The sequence below is a fragment of the Alligator sinensis genome, unplaced genomic scaffold (genome assembly GCF_000455745.1).
Source record: "Alligator sinensis unplaced genomic scaffold, ASM45574v1 scaffold392_1, whole genome shotgun sequence".
NCBI lineage: Eukaryota > Metazoa > Chordata > Crocodylia > Alligatoridae > Alligator > Alligator sinensis.
Window position 1 is genome coordinate 2,392,321 of NW_005841898.1, and position 21,241 is coordinate 2,413,561.

A 21,241-nucleotide genomic window follows, 5' to 3' on the forward strand; every position below is an offset into this window, starting at 1 on the left:
TCACTTAAACTACTTATAACCAAGTGGACCACGGTCTGGCAGTTTTGTACAATATGGATTTGATGTTGTTTACATGACATTGATTAGCCAGCTCATGGCAAGAAGTCCTGAAAGAATCATCTTTAGGAACCATGTAATAGATTATACAATCAAGAGGACTTTCAGGTAGATAATATGTAGTTCAATGAATCATAATAATAACTTGCTATAGAATCTTACTATCTTATTGCCCTTGTTGCTGCAATTAAGTGGCAATCATTGTTTTCATTGCCCTTCATGAGGAGACTATGCATGGCTTGGAAATGTTATGACAGTGGAGCTCAGACATGCCATCTCCATGTGGGTTGATCCCTAGGTTGGAAGCTTTGTGTAGGCTGGTTCAGATCTTGGCAGCTCTGCCTCTATGTGATTTGGAGCTTTTAAACTCTTCACTGGAGAGTTGGATGAGATTCCCACCCTGTGAATAGGCAACAACCAAAATAAACTCTCCCTCTCTCCTACCCATGGATAGCATGTTTGACTAGGACCCCATCCCAGTCAAACAAGCCAAGTCTATTTATTCTTGCATAAGTCTTCTGAACTCTTCAGAAGAGCCAAAAATACAGGGGAGGATGATTCCTGCTTTTTGTGCTGTCTTGTCTTACACTCCTCCAAACACAGGAGCTCATATTAATAGTTCTTATACAAGACTCTGCTCTTTCAGTCAGTCAATTAATCCTCATAATCCCTGCATTTGCTCAATCTCACTGACCTCTATAGTACTTCCAATTAACTAAAGAGAAAAAATAGAGACAAACAGGATAAGTGAACCATCCTAGTGGAAGGCAATGGAGCCTAAAATTTTGTTAGGACTCAGATGCAGAAGACCCAGATCTCACCTCTGGTGTTAATTTATTGTGTGGCCATAACCGGTTACTTGACATTTCTGATCACAGCTTTCTGATTTTTAAAATAAATCTAATACTACCTATCTAACACAGCATACTTTGAGGAAAGCTACTAATTTACATAATGAGGTATTACATATGGAGCTAGGAAAACTTTTCATTAACTCTTTCCTTTTTTAAAAGAAAAATGGCTTTTTTAACCAAATGAAAACATCTGTGAGAACTTGATTTTATCAAAATGTTGGCAGTATTCCGTTTTTCACTGAAAACAAACAAACAAAAATCTATAAAAATGTAAATTAAAAATTTATTTCTTAACTTTTCATAGGGAGTCAAATATTTTCACCAGAGCTAATTATGACTAAAACACTGAATATGACTGAGTAGGGAATAGCAACAAGGGATTCTTTTCTCCCTTAATTTCAAGTGATACTTCTACTTCTCCTTTATGTTTGCAAGAATCCATGAAATCTCTGAAGATTTTGTGACACCTGCATCACCTGATACAGAGGAGTTTTAGGTTCACGAACTCCAAACTGAATAACTCTAAAAATAGCCAGGCAACCTTTCCAAAAAAAGTTAAAGTTACCAGTCCTCTCTGAGGCCAATTAAATAAAACAAACTTGAAGTTTCTAGGCCATTCCAGTTTTGACGTATGACATCGCTAAAATAAAAGTTAGAATAAGTATTATTCTATGAAATTCCTCTTATTTTTCACACTGCTTCAGTCTGTTTTCTTCCTTTCCTTCCTATAACACCAAACTTTTTAAAAAATGGACATAAATGATAGAACTATCAAGAAGATTCTTTTGATTAGCTGAAGGCGAGGTTGCTGGAGGGGATGAAATCAGGAAATTGAGTCAAAATATTGCTTCTAATGGAAAACAGATCAATGGCTTAATTTTTTAACTTAATTATTAAAACTATATCTTTAGGATGATATCTTCAATGCGGGGGAGGCCTCTGTCTTTTGGATTGGCAAACTGTGTAACCACACTTTGCACTTAGAAATAAACTGCATCTGCATTGTGAATGGACAAAGAGAGAATTATAGGCACAAATCAGGCAGTAGGGTTGGCCCACATTTTTTGGGGCCCCCTGAGAGATATAGTTTTGGGGCTCCCTGGCGTGAAGAAGCTGATGGTGACAGTGGCGGTGGCAGCAGCGGCGGCGGCAGCGGTGGCAGCAGCAGGTGGGGAGAGAAGGGGGGAGAGTGGCCGAAGAAGCCTGCAGCAGCAGCAACAGGGAGCGGTGGAGTGTTCACGGCTGCAGGGGGCCCCTTGGCTGCAGGTTTTGCAGGATAGGGTGGGCCGGCCCTGTCAGGCTGTTACAGTGACAAGTACTATTTGACACTGTTCATTTTTGTAAGGGCAAATTGTGCCTTCTAAAAGGAAAGCTAGGCCTTAGAACTTGGAAAAATGACTTAGATTTTGAGAATAAGAAGGTAGTAGATCTATGCAAATAGCTGTCAAGTTATGCCAGCTTAATGTTGCTCTTAGAAGTTTAACTTTTACATTGACTTTAAATGTTGATGTTTAAATATTGTCAATTAGTCTTTGAAGTTCACACTTCATTAAGGTATAAGAGTAGTGGAAGGTGATTTCCCACCTTTTCCGATGCTTTTGTTTGTGATTAGACTATTTTCTGCAACATTGGGTTAACAGGACGTCGTCAGAAATTCATGGATTTTCCTTGGGATAGCTATAATTTGACAAGGCAAAAGAAAAAGGTAAATCTTAATGGACTTTTTCCCCATTGGCCCAATCCAGATTCTAGTCACTATTAGCTGGCCACACAGAAATAATGTTGTGGTTTCGTCCCAGATCACAGTAAAAATATACTCTGTACAATTGACAGCTTCTGCTGAGAAGGGGTTCAGGAGAAGAACATCAGAGGTTTATAATTTTGAGTCAGGACAGGAAGTTTATCAGTAATTCTGTCTGGGTGACAATGTCACCTACTCAAAAATAATACCATTAATTACTCTATTGTTATAAATAGAAGATTCACCCACAGACTTCAAGAAAATGTTAAGCAAGGTAGTTTGTAATTTTAGAAAAGTTCAGGGCAGGTACAGCACTATCATATTAACCTCAGATATACAATATATGGTCTGTTTGTTGTAATAAGCACCTAACTGCTGCCTATTATGCTTGTAACTCACTTAATACTATACCTACTAGGTAAACGTATTCATGGGTTCATTTGAGCAGAAAATTCCCTTTCTAATATAACTGATATTAAGAAATAGCTGTTTGTTGTTGATGTTGTTGTTGTTGTGTTTTCCAGAGCATGCAATCTCCTTTTACAAAACTTTACATATCCTTCAGCAAGAGTTTCCACAATCAGCCAATGGTTCCAGTCCACCACTATGAAACATGCTACTTCTGAGGAGAAATCAGACAGGAAGCCACCCACTGGTCAGATGGGCCTCCAAATGCAGTTATGTTAGAATATTAACTCAGCTTTTATACATCTCCTTAAACCAGTCAAACAGTTCGTGTAATTGTCTTTTTACATTCAAGCTAATACTGCTCAAATTTGAGCTCTTTATTCCATTACCTTGACTCCAACAGGACTACTTGTTACAGGTAACTATTCATCAGTAAGAGGAAGAGGTTAACACCCTCATGCTATGTACTTGCATCATTCTAATTTCAATACAAAAGAGTGGCTAAGTGTGCAACTTCCACTCTGGCACTTACTTGCATGAGTATGCCAATCTTTTTGCTCACAGGAGCAATTCTACAGGAATCTACGGGTCGCACAGTTAAATCCAAATGAAGGTGCTTTCATTTATATGTTATTGCTACTGAAGACTGAGCTCTGGCTCTGCTTCCTGGGTTTTTTGATTGACAGTTACTTTGTTGTATAGAGGGAGCTAACACATCTAAAATCTCTTAAAGAAGATCAACTGTAATGTAAGAAACTGTTCAGCAAGGTCAAATGTGTAGGTGTTTGGTATTTCTTTTAAGAAATGTGTCATACAGCAATGAAGTTTATAGCATTGTAAAGGTCCAGGGTTTAGAATAAAGGAAAAATCAAATCACTTCTATAACGAAGGAACACAGAGAACCACCCAAACCTAGAATCAAAATGCATAAACTGAATGCTTACAACATTTACAATCTCCTCATGCTTTTGTTATTTGAATACAATAGATCACTATCTAAAAAAACTGATAAAAGCTAGCTTTTTCCATGCATAGTTGACCTGTTTTTGACATTGTCCAGTGATTTCTAGTTTTCCTCACATTACAGCCATATTGTAAGCTCTGAGACACACACCATTACTCTCAGAATCACAAAGCATGATTAATTGTGGGGACAAACATCTGCATCCTCATACCTATCAAAAAGAGTAATGTGTTGACATCACTAATGTGATTTTTAAACATTTATTTTATTATGACTTTAGTAGCTTTTCTTTGACCAAGAAGGAATGAAAAATCTACTCTGGAAAAAAATAGGAAAATACAGGTTCTTGAAATACATGTCATTTCAAGAGTCTCCTCTTTTCTATCTCCATGGCATAGGGAGAAAGTCTTCTTGGCAACTAGTGTGGAAAATACAGCCCCATAGATGGATGCCCTCTCTCATCCACAGGCTCTCTCTCCCAGATGTTCCTGACTGAACATTTCCTGTGCTGATACAATTCGCCTAGGGAGAGGTGCTCCTTAACATAAAAGTGCAGACACTGTAGCTTAGCCAGATTTTGTTGGACTGCTGTAGTCAGAAGTTTAATACAGACACACACACACATATCTGTGCTGTATTCAGGTGAATTCAGGAGCACTGTAAACATGATGTAAGCAGGTAACCAGTTTAGATAATTAAGATTTAAAATTCATTCAGTGTTGCAGTACTAGTTTTTGTTTGTGTTGTGTTAATATCTAAAGATCCCAACTGTGCTGGGCAAAGGAATACATACAAATTCAAAGGCAAAACCCAAAAGAGCATTGGTGAGTAAACAGGAGCAGTAAACAGGGCAGTTTGCAAGCAGTTTACTTGGAGCAAGAGGGGGAACGGAAAGAGGAAGAGGAGCCAGGCACCAGGAACCAGATCCTGCTTCAGGGGGAAACATCAAAGAGACCAGATTAGGGGGGGATTTGCAAAGGAAGGTCTGCTTGGAAAGAGGGTCTGGAAAAGAGAGGCAGTGGATTAAGAGACCCAGAGAAATGGCTGGAGAATGTTGCAATGCTAGAGCCACTGCCACGGCTAGCTCTTCCTTTGCTTGCATCTATGAGTTTTCTGTCCAGGCAAGACCACTCACAGTCAAAGGCCTGCTTTGGTGCTGTGGAGAATTTGGCTTGCAGGTTCCTTCCAGTGACAGCCAGGTGGAGGAGTGCCTGCAGTGTGACCAGTGCCTCCTAGTGGTGTCACTCAGGGAGCGGGCAAGACAGCTACAGGAGGGGGTGGCAAGGTTCTGAAGCATCCTCTGCCATAAAGGCCTCATAAATTTGATGCTGGAGAAGACTTCTAGAACTGTGGAAGAAGAACTGCCAATGGCAGTGCTGGAGAAGGAAGAGAACATGGACTCCCAGGAAGGTGAAAATTGGAAGCTTGTGGCCTCTGGAAGTAAGCAAAAGTCTTCATGTCCACCTGAAGTGGTTTGCCTAGATGGCAGATATGGAGCTGGAACAACATAAGACAAGAAGCATGTTCCATTGATGAAAGAGGCCAGGCCAGGCATCCCTAAGGTTGGAAGGACTCCCACCAAAAGGAAGTGACAGGCGCTGGTTGTTGGAGCCCTGAGATAAGTGGAGAAGTGGGTGATCTGGAGAAAGCACAAGCAGGAAGGGGCAACGGGGTGGGGGGGCTTCTCATTCTTCCTGAGAAAGTAGGGCAATCAGCTTGTTGCCTCAGATATCTGCACAGAGCCTGGAAAACAAGCAAGAAGAATTATAAGTCCTTGCATAGTCACAGAACTGTGACATGATTGGAATAATAGAGACTTGTTTGGATAACTCACATTACTGGAGCAGTGTCATGGGTGTAAACTGTTCAAGAAGGACAGGCAGAGAAGAGAAGGAGGAGTTGTACTTTATGTAAAAGAGTTGTATGATTGCTCAGACATCCAATATGGAGCTGAAGATAGGCCCATTGAAAGTCTCTGAGTTATGGTCAGAGGAGAGAGCAACAAGGGTGATGTTGTGGTGGGTGTCTGCTATAGACCACCAGGCCAGGAGAATGAGGTGATTAAAGCTTTTTTCAAACAGCTAACAGAAGTTTTATGATCACAGAGAGACTTCAATCACAGTGACATCTACTGGGAGGGCAATAAAGTGGTGGAAAGGCAATTCAACACGTTTTTGGAGAGTGTTGGGGATAACGTCCTGGTGCAAATGTTGGAGCGCCAACTAGAAGCCATTCTCTTCTTCAACTGCTGCTCACAAACAGGGAAGAAGAATTGGTGGGAATGTAGAACTGGATGGCAATCTGGCCAGCAGTGGCTGTGAGATAATTGAGTTCAGGATCCTGAGTAGAGGAAAGAAGGAGAGCAGCAGAGTAAGGAACCTGGAGTTTGGAAAAGTGGACTTCGATTCACTCAAGGAACTGATGGGCAGGATCCCCTGGGAGGCCAATTTCAGGGGAACAGGAGTCTAGGAAGCCAGTTGTACATTACAGAAACCCTACTGGGAGTGCAGGAATGAACCATCCTGATGCACAAGAAGACTAGCACAGATGGCAGAAGCCCAGCTTGACTTAGCACAGAACTCTTCAGTAAGCTAAAACAGAAAAACATGCTTACAAGAAGTGGAAACTTGAACAAACATCGAGGGATGAGTATAAGACTGTTGCTTTGGCATGCAGAGATGAAATCAGGATGGCAAAAGTGCAGTTGGAGTTGCAGATAGCAAGAGATGTGAAGAGTAACAAGATGAGTTTTTACAAGTATGTCAGCAACAAGAGGAAGGTGAGGGAAAGTGTTGGGTCCATTACCGAATGGGGGAAGTAACCTAGTGACATTGATGTGGAAAAGGCTCAAGTACTCAATGCCTTTTTCACCTGAGTCTTCACAGACAAGGTCAGCTCCCCGACTATTGCACATCACAGCATAGTTTGGGAAGGAGCTGAGCAACCAACAGTGGCAAAAGAACAAGTTACGGACTGTTTAGAAAATCTGGACATGTATTAGTCCATGTACAGGCTGTACAGGATGCACCTGAAAGCGCTTAGGGAGTTGACTGATGTGATTGCAGAGCTGCTGGGCATTATCTTTGAAAACTTGTGGCAATTGGGAGAGGTCCTGGATGATTGGAAAAGGGCAAACATAGTACCCATCTTTAAGAAAGGGAAAAAGGAAGATCTGGGGACTAAAGATTGGTCAGCCTCATCTCATTCCCTGGAAAAATCATAGAGCAGGTCCTCAAGGAATCCATTTCAAAGCACTTGAAGAAGAAGGTGATTAGGAACAGACAGCATGGATTCACCAAGGGCAAGTCATACCTGACCAGCCTTATGAGATGTGATATACCTTGACTTCAGTAAGGCTTTTGATATGGTCTCCCCCAGCATTTGTGCATGCCAGCTAAGGAAGTACAGGTTGGGTGACTATAAGGACTATAAGGTAGATTGAAAACTGGCAGGATTGTCAGTCTAAAAGGGTCACACTCAATGTCTCAATGGAAGCTGGTATCATGTGGAATGACCCAGGGGTCAGTCCTGGGGCTGGTTTACTTCAATATCTTGATCAATGATCTGGAGGATGGCATGAAGTGCACCCTCCACAAGTTTGTGGATGACACCAAGTTGGGTGGAGTAGCAGATACATGGGAGGGTAGGGGTAGGATTCAGAGAGACTGAAACAAATTGGAGGATTGGACAAAAAGAAATCTCAGGAGGTTAAATAAGGACAAGTGCAAAGTCCTGCACTTCAGATGGAAGAATCCCATTCACCAGTACAGACTGGGAACTGACTTGCTAAGCTGTACCTCTGCAGAAAAGGACCTAGGGGTTACAGTGGACAATAAGCTGAATATGCTGAATATGAGCCAACAACATGCCCTTGTTCCAGAGGCCATACTCTCTATCATACTGGGCTGCATTGCAGCAGTGTTGCCAGCATATCGAGGGAAGTGATTATTCCCTTCTATTCAGCACTGGTGAGTATCCACAAAAAGGATGCGGACAAATTGGTGAGAGTCCGGCAGAGGGCAATGAAAATGGTTAAGAAGCTGGGGCACATGACTTGAGAGGAGACATTGAGTGCATTGGGCTTATTTAGTTTGGAGAAGAGAAGGCTGTGGCAGGATTTAATAACAGGCTTCAATTACTGGAAGGCTGGCACTACAGGGAACCCTTATTCTGTTACTGAATGCCGGGGAAGAAGAGAAATGGAGGTGCAGAGATGAGAGGGGCTGAGAAAGCTAGGAATGGAGGGCTGGCTTCCTTAAAAATAGAACAGCAGGCAGTATAATGGCTCACAGATTAAGTGATTTGCAGCTTTTTCACAAGTACTCAGAGTTGTGGAGGAGAGTAAGAGAAGCCAGGGCTTGGAGTAATGAAGCAGGAGTGTGGTGATCTAGCCACAGGGAAGCTGAAAGAGACTTCAAAACACGGAAAGGCAGCCTGTTGGTGAGACTTTAATGGCAAATAGAGGGCGTATCATTAGTAAGGATTCTATGTTCAATTTCCTTTTTTTTTTTTGTATCTTACCAAAGACTGGGACTTTTGGTTGCTAAGTAGACACTTCACCCATCCTCCCGCCCCTTTTTTTGTTCTCTTTATGAACTAAACTGGTGGTTTGGGCTTGGGACTACTGTGTAAGTAGAAGTCCCAGTGGTGCCCTAAGAGGGCCAGAGACAGGACCTAAGGGCCCAGAGCCAAAACAGACCCAAGAAAAGCACCAGGAGCTAGGACCACAACAGTGTACCTTGTGCTAACAGCCCCAGCCAGAGAAAAGGGGTTAAGACTAGCAGGTTGCTACCTCAACAAAATTTACAGGTGTAAGAAGGTCCGACGATCCATGACAAAATAAAGAAATGCACCTTAGAGGGAGAACCCACCTATGAATTCAGGATGGAGGAAGAAAAGGGAGAAGCCTGGTGAACAGTATGCCTAGTAAAAGAGTGTTGCTACTAGCCTCTCTAACTGAAATACAAAAACAATGGTGTGGCAGGCAAGAAAGGAGGCACAGCAGGGATCAAGGATTTGTGAACAGGCAACTCCAGCTCATAAAGAACTGGTGAGATCAGGCAGGAGAGATGAGGCAGGACCAGGAAGCCTTTTTTGCTTTGTTTTTTTGGCTTGGTCAAGATCCTGTTACAGCTGGTTACAAAGAGGATGTAGTTAGACTGCTGTCAGGGCTGGCAGATGACAAAACAAGGAGCAATGGCCTCAAGTTGCAGCAAGGGAAGTTTAGGCTAGATATTTGGAAAAACTTTCTCACTAGGAGAGTACAGAGAGGTGGTGGAATCTCCATCCTTGGAGGTTTCTATAACCTGACTAGACAAATCCTTTGCTGGGATGATCTAGTTGGGGATGGTCCTGCTTTGAGCAGAGGGTTGAATGACCTCCTGAGGTCCCTTCCAACCCTAATTTTCCATGATTCTGTGATCTAATTCACAAGAGGAAGGAACAAGAGATACTAAGCAGCAGAAAGAAAGAGAGGAGAGGGGCATTTCTGATGTGAACCTACCACTCATACAGAATAGCTCTATACACAACATCTAGGTTCTGAATTATTTGTTTAGGTAGGCATGTTCACTCCTTCTATACAACAGAGTAACTGGCAATTAAAAAAAATACAGAAAGTCTACCATGCTATTGATTCTGTGTAGGCATCACAAAAGAAAGGAGTTATAGCAGGCCACAGGATTTAATTTGAGTATGATATATATTTCATGATAGACAGCAGTGTGAAGAAGGTTGTGGAAGAAAGAAACAGATGGGTGCTCAACGTTTGAGAAAAAAGCAGACTTAAGGGACTGAATGCAGGAAGAGAAAATGGTTAATCAGGAAAGATTATGGTTTTGAAGGGCCTTCAAGGTGAGTTAGAAGTTGAATCTGATGCAATAGAAAATGAGGAGCTAATAAAAACTCTTAAATAGGGGTGGCACAGTCAAAATGACAGGCAAGGAAGATGATCTGAGGAGATGCATTTTGAGTGGATTGGAATGTTCCCAATTTGCTTAATGAGATAGTAGAGACAAGCACTCTGAGGGTCACAAAAACATTTTTATCTGTGAACCTTCTGACTCCCATGAATCATCCTCAAACCAACAATTTTACCAGGGTTAAAAGAAGTCTTTTCAAGGCCAGCAGATTCTACAAATAAAGCAATATGCAAACTTGGTTGGCTAATATGATCCCTAACTAGCATACTACAGACTCTATAACAGACTGCACACTTAATGCATTAAGAAAAATAGACTTTGATCATCCAAAAACCTGCTTCAGAGTAGCAAATAAATAATTCACTACCTTGTGTCTCATTTTTGCAACAGTGCCTGAGATGATGACTTTGGACAGCCCTAACTGTACTTGGTGCTCTTGGCACTCACTTTGACCATAGTTCAGATAGCTTTGATTGGGAACTACAGTGTGTTATAAATAAATTCAGTTGGATGGATTTGGCCTGCAGTCTCTAGGGGAAGTTTTCTTTCACATCATGTGTAGCCTGCAAAATCTGCAGAACATCACTGCCCTGTTATCAAAGAACTCCTGAGCATAAGCTGTAAATGAATCGCCTTGTTCTATTGGAAGATGTTCGTATAAATGTGAGTTTCACCATTCCTACACATGTTTGATGACATGATTAGATGAACTTTCTACAATAAGCAGGATACACTTATTTCAGAAATTGTTCAGCTTTCCTAAAGGTAAGTTTGACCAGGAGGGACAGGGCTACATAACTAAAACTGGAAACAGAATGGAAAATGATTAAGGAGCAAAGTGCTTCCTATAAAAAGTTAGGGTTGGAATCAGCAAAGGAAAACTGTGGAAATAATGTTCAGCACCAGGGTGTCAAATAAACAAATGAAATTCCAACCCTCTGCAGCACTCAACAGTGACTGGAAGCATCTACACATGAATTTGATTTGGGATCAGTTTACTTGCAAGCAAACTACTCGTGAGTAAATGCTCCTGGGCAGTCATCTACACATGCAGAGACATGAGAGAAGATTTGCTGCTAATGGCAGCAAACTACTTCTGCTTCCTGGGGCCCTGCAATGGGCCCCAGCTGTCTCCTGGCCAGGACTATGACACTGCACACTCCTGGGGCTGCTTTCTGCCAGGGCAGAGACAACAATCCCCAGCCCCAGCAGCATGGAGCTCCTGGCGCCAGCTCCCCAGTCAGGAGCAGGGGACTTGGAAAGAGCTGCAGGTGAGGGGCAGGCCCCAGCCCCCTACCCCATCTGCTGGTGGGGCAGCTAGCAGCTAGCTTACTGCTGCTCCACCAGCAGATCAGAGCAAGGGGCTGGGGCTGGGGCTGGGGCTGGGGCTGAGGCTGGGACTTCCCCCCCCTCCCCCCCCAGCTCTTCACAAGGCCCATGCTTCCATCACCATATGGGGCTGGGATCTGCCCCTGACCAGGACAATTCCCAGCTCCCACTCCAAGATCATGGGAGTGGGAGGTAAGGGCCTCCTAGCCTGAGCCCCGCGATTGCAGAGCTGGTGCTGGGAGATAAGGATCTCCCAGCTCCCTGTTTCCCAATCATGATGGTGATGTGGGGGCTGGGAGATAAGGATGTTGCAGCCCCCACTTCTTGATCATGATCTTGGAGCAGGGGGCTTGGAGCTCCCTGCTGCTGGGGCCAGGGGACATAGTTCCTGCCTGGGCTCCAGTGGTAGAGCCCACCCTGGCATCAGGCAACTCCTGGGTGCAGTAAGCATTCTCCCACCCTCTGGTGGCCAGCTGATTGGGAGCAGATTTGCTCCTGGTCAGGCATCTACATGAGCGCTAGTAAGCTGTTACTAATCAAGAGTAGTCTTGCTATATGTATTTGCAGGTAGAAAATTTACTTGCCATTAGCGAGGTTTACTGTGCAGAAAGCATGTGCACAAGTATATGCACATTCTTACTTCTCCGTAAACTACACTACTTCACAGTAAAGTATCTCATGTAGATGCACACACTGAAGACTAAATCTCATGATAAACCTCAAATTCCTATCACCCAGAAGTTCTCCTCTAAAGAGGTGGCAAAGGCAGAAGGAGAGTAAGGGATAAGAGAAATAGGAGGCAAGACCCCTACATAATTGGCAAGAGCAGAGGTATCTTTGTGATCTGCTCCCTCATCATGCTGAATCCACTTTATTGGAAAACTATGGGAGATCAGGATTGGAGTGCAAAAGGATCCTCATGTCATACTTTGATGGGAAAAATCTGGGGAAGCAACTCTTCTATGTCACATCCTCCTTTCCAAAACCTAGGGATGTAGTAGACTGTCCATCACTTGAAGACTGAAATCAAAATTGATAGGCTGTTTTGATGCAGAAATGACTGGGGAAAGTTCTAAGATTTGTGGAGGAGACCAGACAAAATTACCATCTCTGTCTGTTTTTTTCAGTTGATTCTCTAGGTAAGTAAAGTGCAATGACTGTGAAACTGTATACCCCTAGGGCTTACCAAAACTCAGCACTGGGGCTCTCCTGTGTCCCGGGCAGGGGAACCTGGTAGCTGGGCCCACTTGGAGTGGTCACTGGGCACTGACCCCAGGGCCCCGCATACCTGCTGGAGCCCTACAGAAGTGTACAGGTCTCCCCAGCCCATGGTCAGGTCACTGGGGTAAACCTGGATCTGTGGCTGGGCTTCTGGTACTGTAATTCGGCATAGCCCTCAGGTTCATCCCTGGCCAGATTTCTGGGTTGGCCAGGCATCTTCCCAGGCACCTGGGCTCTCCTGCTGGGGCCCTCCAGAAATGTACTGGCCTCCCTGGCCCACAGTCGGGTCACTGGGGTGAACCTAGATTTGTGGCCAGCTCCTGGACCTGGAGCTGGGCATGGCCCTTGGGCTCATCTCCAGACATTCTCTGGGAAATTTCAAACAATTTTTTTAAAGTTTTCATTCAGTGTGGAAACAAGGAAAGGAAATTTATTTTTTTTTACCTTTTAGAATTGTGTAAAAGTTTTCATTCATTGAAATGAAATGGAGCAGCTGCCTGCTTCCAAGGCTCCCAGCACTGCTTCAGAGGGAAAATGGTGGAAGCCAAGGGTAACCCAAGAGTCAGTAACAACTGAGGGTGTCCTCTAGCGGTAGGGGTCTCACTAGCCATAGGTTGGGGACCCTAAAAGTCTCCCCTTTGTAAAGGTGGAGCAGAGCCTTAGCTAAAGCTAGAACTTTCAGTGTCCCCGGGCTCCCAGCTCTATAGAAAGAAATGTAGAAACCCAGCAGTCCCACAGAGCAGGGCTGCCCTACAGCCACAGACCTTTGAAGCCCTGGCTCCTGAGAAACCTTCCAGGTAAGAGGGCAGAAACTAGGTAGGATTCATAGGAATATGAATGGGTCTCTGAAATGTCATGCAAACTGATAAACTTCCATGAAACATTTTAACTTTAGCAAATTAACTATTTTGAAGAAATACCAGTATTATTGGAAAACCTGTGACCAGCTTTACAGCTCCATGAAATCAATGACCCTACAAGCTTCTCTTAATATCTGTCCTATCCTACAAGATTTTTTCCTGAGAGAGGAGCATTTTAGTTCTCATTGGGCATGTCTACATATGATGCTGTGTCACCATAGCAATGTGCTACAGCAGTATAGCATCCGCAGGCGTCTACATATGACCAGCAGCTATCTCACTATAGTGATGCACTCCCTCATTATAGAGTGAGTGCCACTATGGCAAAGTAACTGCTAAAAATAACAACTGGGAGATATAAACTCTAATACAATAAGTGCCAGAGTTTATTGCTTCACCTTAATAGCACATGTAGACTGTGGTCAAACTTGATCTTGCTTAGATCCTCAGTACAGAGAACATCTACAAATGGAGGGAAGGTACATCTGGCCAGTATGCAAGCTTTATCCTGTGTTTCTTTCTTGAATGTCAGATGTCAGCAGCCTGGAGGTTGAGGCCCACTCCCCTCCTCAACCCACACTGGGGTGGGTGAGATGGGCCAGTAGTGCGCCCTCTGTCCATGGTTCCCTCCAGTTCCCCCCTCAGGGACCCTTTGATGGTCTAAAATCCCCACTTTTGACTCTTCATTCCTGGATACCATTGTTTGGTTTCCCCGTGGTCATCATACTGTCCATGTTCTCTAATGGCAGCATAGTCCTTTGTTCCAGCAAACCCATCACATGCACACATCTTAATTCAGGCATTCCCCAGTCTCTTAATTTGGTCTGTCCACCAAAACCAGAAATCCCAAGGACTCTACAGCTAGGCACTATGACCTAATGCTATTTTAACTCATGTTATGAGTTATCAGCGAGCAGGGTGGTATGCCTGCTCCAGACACAGGGAGCCTTGAAGGAAACTTTGTCACAAACAGGCTTTTAGAAACTAATTAACCCTTGCCATTCCCCTGGACCATTGTGCCCATTTTTTCTAATCCATTTCTTCTTCCCCTAAAAGCCACTTCTTAAAAGCAAACCTCTAAATATTTTCTAGCCATCAATGCATACAGGTCTCCCATTAAAGTCAATGGGAATTGTGTGTGGCAGAATTTGGCAGAAATTGGCGTCATAAAAAACTGGCTGGCTAACATAGAGTTCTGCATAATTTTTTACATTCCATAGGAATCAGAAGTTGTCATGTTAGCTATCTGCTTTCATTAGCCCTATTATATAGTTTGTATGAATACTGTTACTATAACAATTATTCTAACTATGCATAGTCTTTAGAATCTTTTAAATGTTAGTTTATTTTAGATGATATGACATACAATTTGAGGATATTTTATTTTAATAAAATTAAAAAAATAAAATCACCATGGTTTTCTTATGTCTTTCTTTTGATGAAATATTACAAGGGTGCTGAGCTGCATGGCAGTTTCTCTACCTGTGCTAATTTCAAGGTTAAAAATTAAAAAGAAACAAAGGTGAATGGGAGGAAAGTAAAAAAAAAACCAAAACAACCTCTCCCCTTCCATCCTTCTTTCCCTCTCCCACTCGGTTTCTTCTTCCTTTTTTCTTCTTTCTTCCACTCCTTCCCCTCATTTTTTCTCTCCCTCTCTTCTCACTTAAGACATCTTAGCCTTTGTAATTGCCTTTTTGCCATTTTAATAACCATCTGGAGGCACATTCCCTTTTCTCACATGCACAAACAGAACTATTCATAACTTCTTCTATATCGATCCCACTCCAACACTGTAATAAAGCATGTCTAGGATGAAGGATAAAAATTAGCATATTTGATTGATTTTAAGTTTCAACTCAAACTAGTTTTCTCTTTTGCCCTTTCCTTCTCAATCTCCACCAACAGCTCCTTTTAAATGATTTTTATTTAGCACTGTTCTGCCCTCTCTTTACAAATGTAAAATGTTAGTTTAAGAAGATATGCCATCTCAGAGTTTTCCAAAAGTTTCAATTTAGTTTTCAGTAGGGACTGGGCAGACCAGTGCAAGACTGTGTACACATTTAAACAAGAGGTGTCTCAGAAGAGCACATAGTTGCAAGCTTCAACATCTATATGCAAATTAGACTTTCTGTGTTTGCTATCAGTTCCACCAGAAATTTTTCATTCAGGCAAAGAATTTTTTAAAAATTTACCTAGCTACAGCATAGGTGAGGAGTCCAAAAGAAACTGGATTTTTCTAACTGTCTGCAATGGTTAAAGAAACATTTTTTTGGAACATCAACATAAAAAAGCAAGATTATACCACAACTGCATAATCATCCTAATTAACACTAAAGTCCACTAGCCAGCAATCTGGGGAGAAAGATTCAGAGATATTGGTTTATGACGAATGGAAAACAGGCAGTGAGGGAAAAAAAATCATACAATCTCCCAGAAATAGAATTGTAAAATAAACCCAGGTATTTCTACTACTCTAAATGGCCCACCTTCAGAATATATAGACCTGGAGCTCAATTCTATAGAAAGAAAAACCTTTTCTTATTGTGGCCTGATGATATCCAGTGGATAAATTCTGTTCCAGAGCCAAGGGTGTGCATGACTTCTCAAAAGATATCCTTCCACTAGCACTTTGGAACCCATTGTTAAGCATGTCTGCTGCCCTTCTCTAGAAAAACATGCTATGACATACTATGACTATACAGTAATTGGACTGCTGAAATTGCCATTGATGGACCTCATAAAATTTCAATACCTTGAGACATCCTAAGCAAAAAACATGAACTATAGATTTTGTCAGGTTACCTCACTGCCTATCAACAGTATTCCTCAGTCTTGCAGACAGAATGGAGTGATTGATTCAAGAATAAATATGTCCCCCAGAAGAGAGTATGAAATTGTAACTGTACAGAAATACTGGCTTCCCAATTTTCCTGTCCCTCTTCCGCCAAAACATCACTATTTATAATTTTATAAAACAAAATAAAACCAAAATAAAATTAATAATGGCACCTTCAGTCCTCCTTCCGGCTCATTCTCAATTCTCATCTAACTCATCTAACTCTAGATTCTCATCTAGTGTTAGCTTCCCACCCTTGGGGCAACAGTTCACTGCAGCAGACATTTTGATGGACTGACTTTGTATACATGGAAAATTAGCAAGGTTTGCAGTTTTCAATATAGCTGCATTCAGGATGTAGGCAAGGAAAGCTATGAGTGGGGACATACCAAATACACAATTTCACAGATTTCTCAGAAATCATGTAATTGGTAATCTCCCTTGAAATAGCTGGTTCCTTGTGCAAAAGTGCAGAGAACGAGCTATGCTTAAAAAGCCACCAAACAGCTGGCAAAAAGCTGTTTTCTAGAAGGGTGACCATCTCCTGAAGCAGAGGTGTGGAAGAGAGAGAGGACAGAAAAGTTCCCATCTCTCTGTCTCCAGAAGGGGATGTGGGAAGGGGGGGGAGCAGGGAAAAGCCTGCCAAAAGTCTCCTTTACCTGAAGGGGAGAGGGGGAGGGGTGACAACTGGGTACAGGAACTGTTTAATTGCTACACTTAAATTGTTTGTTTACTCAGAAATTATTACCCTCTGCCCCTTAAAGACAGTAATATTTACTGAATTAACAAGCCAGGCAGCTCCAGCTAGGGCTTTCAATCAATGCATGGGAGGGGTAAGACTTGCAGCACCCCTCAGCCAATCAAAAGGCATGCAGGGGCGGGGGGTGCTTTGCTCCACCTGCAAAATGGCAGCCCCAGCCATGATATGGCCATAAAATCAGGGGACCTCGCTAGGTTATAGCTGTGTAATCGGCTGCCAGGGTCCATGAATTTGGTAGGTTTTTAGGTATAAAAAGCTCCTTAAGGAGCTTATTTTTTCAGATCAAATGGGAGTAAGTTCCAGCAGAGAATACTACAGCTTTCCTTGTTTTGCCAGAGTTTGTTTCAGTGCACTTAAGTGATGGACAAAATTGGAATTATTTATCAGTGTACAGAAACCTAGTTTTGGTTTCCAGAGACAGAGGTGTGTGGTTCTCTCTGATTTGCTTGTGAAGCTCTCTGTACTTCATTTCTAATGAGCTAGTCTGGCCAACTTTTTTCTCACAGGATCTACTCTCTTCTGGAATGTGCATGTCCTAAAACAGTTAAACAGGCTAGGTTAACAGTCCCAGAAAGCAAAGTCCTTTATTCGCCCTAGCCCACCAACACACTTAAACCTTCTTTTGGAATGATCCATAGATAAAATTTTCATTCAGGCTCCATTCTTGCACAGTTCTTGGTCCTTCTGCATAGACTACCATGATGGGCACCCATGTGAGTTTGGAAATATGATGGCATAACATACCTGAACATTGAATCCAGTAGGAAATTAATTTGCTAAAATGGTATTCTCAACAAGTGTAGATCATCATTTTTTGACAAAACATTGTTTTCCTTGGAAAAAGACAGATTGATTGAACCTGTTTCTGGGTATAGATAGATTTAAATGTATTTCCTCATTTAAAAAATTGGGGGGGTGGAATTTTAAAATTGGCAGAATTTTTATTTTGATATTTTTAATGAAAATTGTCCATTGTATGGCCTTGAAATGACTTTCTCTTTTGAAATTAATATTAATGTACAGTAAAATACCAAAATTTATTTTTTTTCCCAAATGTATATAAATGAAATGTTATGCCTAGTTTCCCCTGACCTTCTGGTCACTTTCAACTTTCATAATTTATCATCTTGAAATTTCTTCCTGACAAGGAAAATCCTTTCCTATCCACCTCTGTTCTTGACTTTTAAAACTTCACTTTCTGCAAGCATTTCAGTGAGTGATCTTTTTCGTTCATTTGCAAGAACATTCACGGGAAACCAAAATTTTACAAACACACTTGCAAATCTATCTTTCTGTCTCCTCACTCCAAAAGCTGTTGCAGGTTTATTTGTGTTGGGTCTTGCACACGGATGGATTTTACCTTTAGTGAATATTATAGTAGTCTTTTTCTTCATATTGTCCTTACTTTGCCAGTGTTTCTTTTCTTTTCTTTTCTTTTCTTAATACCTTATGCAATAATACGGTAAAACAGGACATCTGGCTATAAACCACTTTTTACTACTTTTTTCACCTACTTTTTTCATGTGGGCCACTGATGTACAAATGCACAAAAATAATGTTTATGATAACTAGGTACCAATTATGAACAATGAGTCACCATCACCAATGCATTTTAAGGAGAAGTGATGCTAATGCATGAATTGTCACAGAAACAATGCCATTAAATGTCTGACATAGCTCTCATCAACATTTTTTGTCTTGCTTGCCAATTTAGAGTTCTATATTATCTTGAAAATGGATCAATTTCTGCCCAAACTAAACTACCTCCTTCCTACCTGCTCCCTGAAGCAATGCTTTGCTGTGTATTTTATACCTTCTGTGCAGTGCTATTTCTCACAGGTTCTGCTCTTATACAAAGATTCTCTGTATATATGGGACCAAAGCAAAACTCAGAAACCCAAACTTTCAGGTTCTGAAATCACAATGTAAACAGTTGTAGTTTGGGCTTAAAGCAAGAGACAACATCTCCTTTGGGAGGAGAACGAGATGCTTAAAATGTTGTTGTACCCTTTGCTTTTATTGTCATACTTCCTTCTATTACAGGCAAGCCAAATCACAACATGTGGATCCAGAGTTTTCTGGTATTTGAGTGTGGTAAGAAGCAAGAATTGGGTACAACCAATGTCAGCAATACAACCAGTAGTGACTCATAGGTGCCCCCCCTGACCACCGGTGCACTGCCTGACTGGCTGCACCGCCACTTAGGCAATGGGCAGGGGGGCAGGCAGGAGCACCAGTGGCCCCGCCTGCAAGCACTGGCTGATTGCTGCAGCTGCTCCCAGCAGTGGTTGCAGCGATTGGCCATCACAGGATTGGCTGCAGGGATCCTCCCGGGCAGCGAAATCGGCCACAGGGGAACCCCCCCAGTCAGTGGGACTGGTCACGAAGGGGCACATGCCCTCCCTGACTAAGGCAGCACCAGTCACCCATGGATAGAACCCACCTACAAAGTTTACCTGAAGCTACAAACTCACTTATCTATTGAGGATATTTGGATAGGGACCCATCTAATGTTTAACTGCTGGGGAAAAATCAATTTTCTCACATGGAATTTTACTTACAAATAGATCTGCTTCTTTCAAGCAGAGCGGCTCACTCTTGACTGACACTCTCTTCTTGAAGCTGTCAGAATGTGGCTAATTATGTGAAATGTTACTCTGCAAGATGATTGTATATACCTTCCTGATTCTCCACCTGCGCACTCAGAGGATTTCATGCTGCTGCACTGTCTATTGCTACACCCTCTTACATGATTCTGAGTTCCATATACTGTGCAACAAACTAGGAGAAAAAGCTGTCATGGAATTAAGAATTTATGGTGACACCTTTAAATATCAGACAAAGGAAAACTCTTGTAAGATGTCTTCATTAAAGTATATGCTAAAGTAGTCCTCCAAGCAACGTAGCACAGTAGTTAGGACAGTATACTGGGAATCCAAACAACTGAATTATCATCTCAGTCCTGCCTGTGACAGGCTGTGCCTGCTTTCCTTTCAATCCAGATTCTGATCCAAATGTTTTGGTTTGGGTCTCATGTGTCCATTTAGATGGTAAGCATTTTAGGGCCAGGACTGTGCAATGATTTGCAGACTCTACCTCTGATCAAATAATGAATTCCAGTTTGATTTTTTCAGCTGCTTCTATTCTCAGCTCTCTATTCTATACTCTTGATAGAAGATATGGGTGCAGCACTAACAGAACTATCTGTGAACAGGCCAAATGTTAAAGAAGATCAAAAACTGAAAAAAACTCTTACCGGGGGGGGAAGCAAAAACTAAGCTGCATGTTAGATGATAGATCAAGTTGTCTCTAACTTCCACACATGCAGACCTTAGTTTGAAGAAATGGATTTTCCTTGGAAACATGGCCAGAAGACCAGGGTGATAGGGCCAGGATTTGAACTCACATGGCTCATATATGCAAAGGCAGTTTGGGCATGAGAGAAGTACTGAAGAATACCTTTTTGGTAGCAAAGGGATCTCTTTCACCTGTGGAATGACACAAAGAAACTGGGTAAAGGAGAAAGAGAGAGACTTACTTGGAGAAGAAGACACTAATTTGGAGGAGAATCTTCAAAGAGTCAGCCAGAAACCCAAAGAATTATCAAGACTGATGGAAGAACTAAAGCAGGGAATGGCATATAAATGTTTTACCCAGATCAGTACATTTCTTTTGCTACCTACAGTAAAGAAAAAATGATTCAAGAATTTTTTGCAAGGTTCATGCACTATATGCTTTAAAATGTACCTGGAGAAGTGAACTTCAATACTAAGTGCCCACACAGTAAAAGCTATAGGGAAATGGTGCACTTAACAATGAGGATATCTCTATAAGTAGTCATCAGTGGTGCCAGGGCTGGGGGCGGGGTCCTAAGGCAGTCATATTGTGAGGTCCTACTTTGATGAATAGGATACACACAGAGATCCTTTGTCCAGGAAGTGTGCCAGGGAGTGCAAGGAAAAAGTCAGTGCTGAAGCCTACTCAGAGGAAGTTTAAAGCAGAGACTCAAGTGAAAGACCTTTCACATGTACAGCAAGAGGAGCTTTATCAAACTTGTGACCATGGAGGCACATCTCCATGAGCATCCATGTGTAGCTTGCAGCACCTCAGAGCCATGAGGCACCACAAACTGTACATAGTGCACATGCACCCATGCACTGCACTGTTGATTTGCAACACGGTGGGGGGGTTTATAAACAGAGAGATCCTGGTGTCAAAAAAATTGCCACTAAAAAAAGTGGCCCAGCTCACCTGTTAGCAGCATGTGCTGGGAGAAACTGGAGCCTGTTT

General features: G+C 42.2%; 1 long non-coding RNA gene across 3 annotated transcripts in view; it reads left to right on the forward strand.

Annotated features, from left to right (window-relative positions):
* Positions 1 to 3,296, forward strand: part of LOC102382544 — a 102,151-nt gene extending 98,855 nt beyond the window's left edge. For all 3 annotated transcript variants that reach the window (XR_323198.1, XR_323199.3, XR_323197.1), the window contains exons 4-5: positions 2,552 to 2,616; positions 3,177 to 3,296. This is a non-coding gene — a long non-coding RNA (uncharacterized LOC102382544). The remainder of the gene's footprint in view (positions 1 to 2,551; positions 2,617 to 3,176) is intronic.
* Positions 3,297 to 21,241: the final 17,945 nt, after the last annotated feature.